The following is a 7,778-nucleotide window of genomic DNA, read 5'->3' as shown; positions in this document are numbered from 1 at the left end:
CAAAAAAAAAAAAAAAAGGAAGAAAACGAATGAGGGACGATTCAGTAAATGCCGCAGGGGAAAAAAAGCCACAAGACCCTTTTACTAATATCTTGGACATTGCCTGTGTCTGAATGATACCCAGGGACATGACTTGTATCTACCTTTTGGATTTAACAATAGCCTTCTCTGGAAGAAATAATTCTGAATCCATTAACTAGACATTCCAGGATGGGAATTGGTTTTTCTTGTGTCGTGATGGATTGCTGAGTTAAGTTAGCTGTAAGAATTTTGAGTCAAGCACTTTTTAAATTTTTGTAGCAGCAAATTGAATTGAATCCATGTGGATATAGACATATTGGTTACCACCATACAAACAAAGTTACCAATGTCTATACTGTGGACAGTGGTTTTCTATAATGGATGACAGAAGCCTTGTTTACACCCTGTGGAGCTCCATTTGGAGACATGTCTTATTGTTTGTATCGTAAATTCTCTTGCCTTGTCAGGAAGCAACTATCCTAAGGAAATTGCCCATCATGCATTAAGCCAGGGCCTCCCGGGAGGCTTTGTGAAAAATTCCAAAATCTTTCCTGAGTATCAGCTCGGAATGAAAATTAGATATGTGAGAAGAATGCACTCCACGCTAGTTTTTAAGTCGCACTATCATAAAAGGCACCAAGAAAGTCTCCTTTTGTGAACCTTCTTGGGATCTGTTTTGTTCTAAATTGCTTTATATGCCATCCCTTCTTGCTGTTTCTGTGCATAGTTTTATGAACTCTAATTCATGTACCAGACGGTTTGTCCCTTTTCAAAGTGCACAGTTCCTTGTTTTTAGCATATTCACAAGGGTCGTGCACCTGTCATCACATTCTAGAACGTTGCCATCACCTGCTCCCATCTGCTTTGGCTCCCACTTACCCCCACTCCCCCAGCAGTCCTGCATCCACTTTCTGTTTATGTAGAGTTGCCTATTCTGGTTATTTCAAGTAAACAGAATCACACAATATGGTGTCTTGTGACTGGCTTCTTCCACTTAGCGTCATGTTTTCAGGGTCCATCCTTGTTGTAGCAGGCATTTCCCCTTACTACCAAGTAACATTCCATTGTATGGGCACAGCACACATTATTTACTCATTAATATGTTGATAGACATTTGGGTTGTTTACACTTTTTGCCTGTTGTGACTGATGCTGTCATGAGCATTTTTGTACAGGTTTTTGTGTGGTCATACATGTTCACTTCTCTTGGGCTTATACCTAGGAGCAGAATTGCTGTGTCAGAATAACTCCATGTTTAATCATATGTGGGGTGTGTGTGTGTGTGTCTGTGTGTGTGTGTGTGTGTGTGTGTGTGTGTGTGTGTGTAATCATACTCCATCACCTAAGTTGGAGTGTAGAGGCACAATCATGGCTCACTGCAGCCTAGACCTCCTGGGCTCAGGCCATCCTCCTGCCTCAGTCTCCTGAGTAGCTGAGACTACAGGCACCACCACATCTGACTGATTTTTTTGATTTTTTGTAGAGTTGAGGTCTCGCTGTGTTGCCCAGTCTAGTCTCAAACTCCTGGGCTCAAGCAATCCCCCTGCCTCGTCCTCCCAAAATGCTGGGATTACAAGCATGAGTTACCACGCCCAGCCTATCTATGCTTTTGAAGAATTTTCAGACCACTTAGAACATTTTACACTCCCATTAGCAGTGAAGGGAGATCTGGCTTCTCCATCTGTTTCTCACTAACACTTGTTAATCACCTTTTGAATGTGGCCATCCTAGACAGTATAAAGTGGTGCCTCCTTGTGGTTTTGATTTGAATTTCCTAATGACTAATGGTTTTGAACATCTTTTCCTGTTTTTATTGGCTGTTTGTATGTCTTCTCTAGAGAAATGTCTACTCAGGCCATTTGCCCATCTTTTCAGATTGGGTGGTTTATCTTTTTACTGTTGAGGTGTGAGAGTTATCTATATATTCTGGATACAAGTCCCTTCTCAGACACATATTTGCAAAAACTTTCCCCCTGCATGGTGTGTCTTTTAATTTCTTGATGCTGGTGTTTATAGCATAGATACCATAACTTCTGTGTTCACCACATCATTGCACCATCTTTGGCAGTGACCTTGAAGGCCCCTTGTGATCTTGCTTAAATATCCAGATTCCGGAAGGACGTGTGTGGTATTCAGCGCATGCATGTGCAGAATTCCATTCCCAGCTCCCCTTGATGTCTGCCCTTGCTCTTCTGTGTAATGAAGCAGGGACAGTGAGGCCTCTCTGTCTTTAGCTTGGCTCTTTCATGGTGAACAGTAGGCATGTTTCAGGGGAAACCATCATAACTCTCAAGCAAGCATTCAGATCTCAAAAGAAAGGGATGCAGATAGCTGCAGGTGGGCCTATTTAAATAGCCTTGGACTATATACAACATTTTATTTTCATAAGGGCAGGAATTGTTGGAACTTCAGCCTTAGGTTGTGGCTATAATATAAAAATGGTTGAAAAATCTGTGAGGGTGGCTCGCCCCCACGCATGGGTGCATTGCATCGACTTTGCCTGCTTGTAGAGGGCCATCAAAGTCCTGAACTGGTCATTGGAAAGCAAGACCCAAGACCAGTGATCTAACCACAGGTGGTGATTAGTGCCCTAGGCTGCATTCACACCCACCTGCAAGGTACAAAGCTCTCTACTGGGGTTGCCGTGTCCTGGGCAGGAACGTGCCTTCCTGTGCCTTCCTGTCTCCACCGTTGATCCTAGGTTTTCATTTCAGGTCTTATCACCACAGAAAACAATTTCTTAGCTTGCTCTTTTCCATACAGTGTGTGTGCTGTTTTTATTTTGATGTCACCTTTGAAAGGTCTCAGTTGACTGCATGAGAGAGGGTGCTGGCATGTGTGTGTGTGGTGTGCACTTCTGTCAAAAACATGGCTCACATGGCCCCTTCACAGTTAGAATCATAGTCCACGTGTGACATCTTGTTCTAATGTCACACTACATTTCATGTGCCTAGACAGAAAGTGTGGTACGTTAAAACTTAAATAGAAATGTCAGCTGGAGACTTATGCCTATAAATCCTGATATTAAGATTGGATTATGTCTTAACAAGCTCATGGAAATTCCAAACTGGGGCCTTCAAATCCCCATATTTAATCTCGTCTGCCTTTTAGAATGAGTGAGACAACGCAAAGGTTGCCTTTTAGGGTGCTTGTCATCTAATTAAGAGGCAGGAGCAGTCACCTTGAAATAACTGTAAATGCTGTAAGATTTGTTGTCACGTGTGTGGCATAGATCACAAGAACAGCCTGGCTTCAGAGAGACAGAATGTCATTGATACAGTGATCAAGTGTCCCCCACCATGTCCAGGGCCCTACAGAGCGGGGGCCAAGTGCTGATGACGGGTGCAGGTTGCAGCTTCTGTGGCCAGAATCTGACTGGAGGTGGTTCTAGGCAAGGGAGGCAGGCATAGGGGCTTGCATGCGGAAATGGAAGGATCTTCAGTGAGGAGCACCCAGGAAGGGAAGGGACATGTGAGGACCCCAGGAGCCGGCTGTGGAAGAGGCTTGGCACCTCCACCCCAGCTGGGGCCAACATGTCAACCTCCTCCTCCTTCTTTGACTCTGCTAGTGGGATCACTGTTTTGCTGTGGAAATAGGAGTGGTGGAGGGTAGTTTGCCTCCTGGACCTCAGACGCCCCATGCTCTGAGCACCACCAGCATTGATGTCTTATCCTCACCACAAACCAGTGTCAGAAGTACTTTCAGGAGCTCTCCCTTGCAGAAGGTACCCACCAAAGGTCAGGCAACTGGCTGCAGAGCTATGGGACCCTGCTGGGAGCCACCCCCCCTCCTGGCCACAGCTGGCCCCAGCCCAGGAGGGCTCACTTATGGGCATTTGAAAGTCCTGGCTTGAGACTTACATGTGCTTGGTAAGACGTAAGCCAGTTAGAATGTCAGGATTTATACCTATGGCTCTCTGGTAGACACTCCTACCTGAGTTTTTAAAATGTGATATGGGGCACAATTCAGGATTAAGTATACAAGTGAACATCGTACAGGTAAAGTTTGAGGCTCCTTTTGGTTCCCACTTTGCCTAGTTTGAGATCAGGTACACTTATTGATGTTATGGCCTTTGCCCCCGGAAGTATCCTGCTACTGCCAATCCCCTTGTTATAGTATTATGGTAAATGTTCTAAAAATAAGTCTTTATATCAAATACAGTGCATCTCCCAACCTTCCTCTTGGTTTTTCTTTTTAATATTGTTGTAGCTCTTCTTGGTCCTCTGCACTTTCAATTGCTTTAGAGACCAGTTGTGACTGACACAACCTTTTGACCCATCTAAATTAACTTGCTTTTAAATTAATAAGATATTTTATGTGGAAGTGCTTTATAACCAAGGGAGTGTTACAGGGATTCAAGTCGTAGGTATCTGTGTCATGAAAATATTGTGATTTATATGGATTTAAGAGCACTTTATATGTTCTGCATATCTGCTAGTATACCACTTGCTTGCAAGTAGATAAATATGACTTGACTTTGTTACTTTCTCTTTATAATGTCATGTAGCCTGTGGTCTGTGGAGTGCTGCATGAGTATTTTCTGAAAGGAATACCACTTGGGCCCCAAGACAGGCCAGATAGGTCATTATTCATTTTTTTTTCTTTTTCTTTTATTACATCTAACTCTATTTTTATCACCATCTTTGTGAGGTGAGTGTAAGAGATTTTGTTTGTTTGTTTGTTGCCTTTAAGAAATACTGGGCATGCAGAGTATTTTAATAAATTGTTCATTATGTCTGTTAGGCAAAAGCAAGATGAATTTCAATAGGAATAACATAGTAAAAATGACTTTGAGCTTAAAATTTAATTTCCTATTGATTTTTATAAGACTACTTCCAAAATGCACACATATGCCATTTGCCATTTCTATTCATTTTGTGGAGTAAGGGAACTTTTTTCACTGACTAGTACACATTTGAAGTTTCATTTCACTTAAAATATTCTACATGCAGCTTTATTATTGAATCCTGAAAGTGAAGCAAACACAATGCTCATGTAAAAAGAGTGATTGCTTTGTTCTCTCATTCTTTTAGTCAAGCAGTCTTTGGGCGTGATACTCCAGTGGATGCTTTCTAAGATTAATCAGGCAGGCTTCCTGCACTAAAGGCTCTTAAAACCCATTTAGAGTAAGGGGTGACTCCAAATTCTTGAGACAGTGTGTCTAAGAGGAGGACTGCATGAACTCAGATGGGAAGAAAATCACTTCTGACTGGAATGACTCATTCATTTCCTCACCGAGCACGTCTTCATTGAGTTTCTGTAAGGTGTCAGTTATTGCCCTTCTGAAAGCACCCAGGAATGGCACAGATGCAATCTCTGCCCTTGGAGTCCATGGGCTATGCAGGAAGAAAGACTTTAAACCAGTGACTTCACGGGTGTGCAGAGGAGGAGTTTGGGCGTCCATGTGCTCATGATGGAAGGAGCTCATCTCAGGAGGCAATCAGGCAAGGGCTCATGGACAGGGTGAGTGGCGTGGCCTAGGTGGAGATTGCGTGGGAAGGTGAGGACAGAAAGGTGACCACATGCCAAGGTCCAAGGAGCGCTGGACCAAGATAAGTGGAAACGCATGAGATGTGATCTGATCTGCCCAGAAGAGACTCACACTGCATCTCCATCGTGCCAGATGGAACTCACTGTTATGGTCATGTTGTTGGACTCACCTTGGGTGGAAACCCATTGCTGATCTGCTGGTCTCTCTTCTGCAACTTGTTTTTTGTTGCTAAATTCACCTGCCCAATTTGTTAGTATTTTTAGAGATATCTAACCTGTTATTCTGCAAGTGAACCATCCTTCACAGTTTCAGAAGACTCTGCTTCACCCGGCACTGATGAGGCTGCTGAACAGAACAAGTGTGCCCGTCAGGGGCCCCTTCCTGGAATGGACTGATAAGTTATGCCCCATTGGTTGAGGCAGCTGCTAACCCACCAGTCATCATTTCTTCATCTTATTCTGTGTACATAATGAGATAACTCTATTAAACATCTTCCTGAGGATCAGAGACTGTGTTTAATGTATTCCCCACATCTACCCATGAGGTAACCTCATCAAGGGAGAAAACGAAATCCGCTCACTTTCTGTGTGACCCTTCCGATGATTGTTGATCACAGCTTCCTGTCTAAGATGTTCTCAAGCGAATCTCAGATCTCCTGCTCTGCCATTTGCTGAATCTACCATTCTAAAAACTTTGCCTGCTTTTGGTCCTTGGTACCAACCCAATAACCCATGCCTCTTCAAGAGTCCCCAGGAGTGGATCTTCCATACTGCACACACCAGGCGACTCCTGCTCTGGAACCTTTAGGGATACCTTGGGAGGAAATTCATCCTGGAGACTGGACAGCGAGCCTGGAACAATAGTTATAAAACTGGAAGAGTGGCAGCAATGCCCTAGAAATACTGGGGCCCCCAAGTCTTTTCTGCGCATCAGTCACCTGAGCCAGTGAGGGGCCACCTGAGAGCAGGTAGAATTCATGTCTAATGGGGATGGAATGGGTCCCAGTCAGCTGTGGAAGAGCTCAAGAATGGAGGGAAGACAGACAGGATTCGGGAAAGAGAGGCGCTGTGTGCCCAACAAAGAAACCCTTGTCATTTCCTGGACTGCTACAAAACCTAACAGAGATGGGACATGATTTCTCTTCTTGCTTCCAACCTCCCAAAGAAAACAGGCTTCCTTTTCCTGATGCAATAGGGGAAAATACTATATATAAGTAGAGACACTTAGAACCAAAATGTTTAGAACCTTTACCCACACAAACCACCCGTGAGTTAGTTCGCGATGAGCAGACTCCACGCTGTTTAATCAAGTGTCTTGAAGTTCAAAGGGTCATCTGATTCCAACCTCTCCATCCAGAACTGACTTTGAGATTTCATTAGCTCCACATATGACTTGACTTTTTATTCCTATCTACATTGTAGAGAATCCAGTATTAATTTTGCAAACTGTATAATCCATTCATAAGCCTCTCTAAATTGTTCCTGTAAGAACATAAACACCTATAAGAAAATAAAAGCACAGCCTGTCTGCCCCCTTGTCTTCTGTGGAGATCCCTTCCACACCAGGCCTGGGAGGAGGACAAGTTATTATCCCGAACAGCAGGGAGGGAGAAGATCAAAGGAAATCAGAATGGTTTGACAGCCACCAACCTGTGCTTCCATTTGGCCCCCCAATGTCTTCTTTCCTCTTGAGGAGTGATTTGTTTACTTTCTGCCCAAGAGGTGAACAGTGAGGGGGAAATAATAGCAAGAATTATGACCATCAGGAGCTCCTGTGAAGGTAAACCATGCCTGCATGCAGCTGTCATGTCTCAGGCCCTGCTCCTGGACCCATTCAGAGAGGAACAGAGGGGGAGAATTTTAATAGCGAAGGAAACACCGTTCACCCAAAAGTGCTGTCCATCATGTGATTGCAGTGGTTCCATCAGGAACTGGGTGATGGAAACCAACAACAGAATGGTGCCCAGCTTAGGGCTGGCATGCCAGAGAACAGGCCTGACACATGAGTATCTCACCAGCCGTGGACTACAGAAATCTCTTTCTACTCACGTCTCAATGATGTCCTGCCCCCTTGGGTACTTCTTGTCTCTTGATGTTTAATGACATTTAATAATCTGGAAGCTACTGGTTAAATCCAGGAACAACCCATGAGGATTTTGGTTAGCCTGTGTCATCTTATTGGAGTGACAGTCCTGCCTGTTATTAACAATGTATGCATTGAAATTGCATTGAAGCAAGATCCTTTCTTTTTTTTTTTTTTTTTTTTTT

This window comes from Carlito syrichta, unplaced genomic scaffold (assembly GCF_000164805.1).
Source record: "Carlito syrichta isolate Samal-C Ts95f unplaced genomic scaffold, Tarsius_syrichta-2.0.1 Scaffold303137, whole genome shotgun sequence".
Taxonomy (NCBI): Eukaryota; Metazoa; Chordata; class Mammalia; order Primates; family Tarsiidae; genus Carlito; species Carlito syrichta.
The sequence above is the reverse complement of the archived record's forward strand: the minus strand, read 5'-3'. Positions refer to the sequence as shown.